Below are 3057 nucleotides of genomic sequence, written 5' to 3'. Positions count from 1 at the left end.
CATAAGACTTTTTTAACAGAATGGAAAATGTACTTTCTTATCTGAGGCCTGTATTCTGCTGGCATGCTCTCAAGTACTTCAGATGGCTTGGGATTCCTATATGAGTGTCAGGTAACAAGCTTTACAAATGTACCCTATATAACATAGTATGTAAGGCCAAAGAAAAAACATATGTCCATCCAGTTCAGCCTTCCCCCAAAGTTGATCCAGAGAAAGGCAAAAAAAAAATCCCCAATCAGGTAGCAACCAATGTGCCCCAATTAAGTGAAAAAATTCCTTCTTGACTCCAATCTGGCAATCGGAATAATCCTCGGATCAATAACCCTTTCGCTGCCATCTACATGGGCGATTATTGCTCGAAACAACCAGAAACAACGAATTGGGGTTATAGTCGCCCCGTGTACACGTGGTTGCCGACAGGGTACTTCGTGAGAAATTACTTACTTGCCGTAGTTGCTTGGTTTTTTTATCAACCCGTGTAAATGAATGCTGTGAATGGCGAAGTGCGGCCGGTAGAGATTTCCAGACGATCCCCTTCCATCCTCTGAATGACTATCGCTCCTGTGTGAATGCATTAGCCGGTGGCGTGGCTGTTGGGCGCTTGTGCTCCTTACAATCGTCTTCTTATGTGCCCAACAGTCGTTTCATCTAAAGATACCTTTTTTTCCCATTACTGTGGTCAAAGTGTGACCCCTGACCTCTCTCCACGAATCTGTGTTTTTGCATGCAGATGTCAGGCGGAGAAATCAGGGGTCACACTTAGATTAGAGTGGCAGCAACCACCACTGCCAGGCTGGAGCGAATGACGTGAATGCTTGTGGGTTGCTGCCCAGCTGCAGATAAACTATGGGAGACACTATTAATACTGAGGCCACTAAGGGGGGGGGTCACTATTACTACTGGGACCATTATGAGGGACAGTGTGCTAGGGCCATTAATTGAGGCATATTACTACTGGGGCCACTATGTGAGACAGTATTACTACTGGGGCCACTATGTGAGACAGTATTACTACTGGGGCCATTATAAGGCATCACTTTTTACTACTGGGGCCCCCAATGGAGTAATTATTACTACTTGGGATCCTAATGGGGTCACTATCACTACTGGGACCACTAAGGGGATACTTATTTTTGGGGGCACTATTATTCTGTCACTTCAAACAAGTCTCATTATTTCAAATATGTGTTGGGTATGTTGTCTATTGGAGCTTTCAGTATCTGTAAAATGAGTGGAGTTTTTTTTAGGACGGGGATCGGGGAGGGGACTACCATTTCAGACTTTGTCTTAGGCAGCATAAAGGCTTGGAGCACCCCTGGGTGGACCTCCTTTGATACGCCATTGTCTCCTCGTGACGCAATTGTGGAGTGATGACGGGTTGGTAATGTAGCCGAGGGCCTTGTGAAGGCATCCAGGGCTGACATACATTTAGCAGGACTTAATAGGTAACAGTAAAACGTACTACATACTGCAATACTAAATATACTGATCTCTTGTACTATATACTGAAGTACTGCCAAAAAAGTTAATTAAAAGGGGGTCAAAATGATATATGTGCCCAAAATGGTACAAATAAAAACAAAAGCTCGCCCCATAAAAAAACAAATCTATACACCGTGCTATTAGGTTAAAAAATTTCAAAGTTATGTGTCTCAATATATGGTGATGCAAAGCAATTTTTGTTTTAAAAAAAAGTTTCTTTAATTTTTAAAAGTAGTGTTAGGGATATTCCAGGGACCCCAATGATATGTTGCCAAGTTCCAAATTAGCATCTGTTATTTCAGGCCTGGGGAAGTCAATTACACAGACATGTAGCTGTATTCCAAAAAGTTCTAAAATTTATTCTACAAACATAGACCTTTATGGAGAGAGAAAGGGAGTGGCTTTATGCCAAAGCTCTAGGCAACAAATGATGACAGGCATCGCTGCATTACACGTACTTAGTCTCAGCATATAGCAAGCGTAGTCATGTGAGGCTTATGACTCAACTTATTTCTGTGTTTGTTTCTTATACTTATACTCTATAGTGATGAGTCTGTTCCACTGGACTCGCGCAAATGAGTCAAAAAACGAATCTAGAAACAGGTAAATCTGCTTCTATAGTGGATAAAATGTTTGAGGGGTTTCTACGAGATGTTATCCTGGAGTACCTCAAGGAACGTAGTTGTATAACTCCATATCAGCATGGATTTAGGAGGGTCACTCCAGTCAAACCAATCCGATCAGTTTCTGATGATGATGATTATCCGTTCAGTTGTATCCGACCTTCGGTCACTTTATGGATCAACGTTCTCCGCGCATTTCTGTTTCTACAAGGAAGAAGTTCTAGACTGGACTAGAAAGAGTCATTGGATCTCATATATTTTGATACTGTGCCGCATAATGGATTGTTATTAGAGATGAGCGAGCATACTCGTCCGAGCTTGATGCTCGTTCGAGTATTAGGGTGTTCGAGATGCTCGTTACTCGTAACGAGTACCACGTGATGTTCGAGTTACTTTCACTTTCTTCCCTGAGAAATTTGCGCGCTTTTCTGGCCAATAGAAAGACAGGGAAGGCATTACAACTTCCCCCTGCGACGTTCAAGCCGTATACCACCCCCCTGCAGTGAGTGGCTGGCGAGATCAGGTGTCACCCGAGTATTAAAATCTGCCCTCCCGCGGCTCGCCACAGATGCATTCTGACATGAGTTCAGGGAAAGTGGTATCTTGGTGGAGCTGCTATAGGGAGAGTGTTAGGAGTATTTTAGTTTTCAAGAACCCCAACGGTCCTTCTTAAGGCCATAGAAATCGCAGATCGCATCTATGTGCGATCTGCGATTTCTGTTCTCTTCTCTATATGCGCTCAATGGGGCCGGCGGCAGCAGCGCCGACCCCATTGAGAACATATAGAAGACAATTCATCCAGAAATGTGTTACAATAAAAATATATACCGGCGTATAAGGCGACGTGGCGTATAAGACGACCCCCCAACTGTCACCTTATACTCCGGGAATACAGCGGAGCAAAGAATAAAAATCATTACTCACTTCTTCTGGCGTTCTGTGGCGCTGCTGC

Source organism: Eleutherodactylus coqui, chromosome 7, assembly GCF_035609145.1.
Source record: "Eleutherodactylus coqui strain aEleCoq1 chromosome 7, aEleCoq1.hap1, whole genome shotgun sequence".
Lineage (NCBI taxonomy): Eukaryota > Metazoa > Chordata > Amphibia > Anura > Eleutherodactylidae > Eleutherodactylus > Eleutherodactylus coqui.
Note: the sequence above shows the minus strand (reverse complement) of the source record.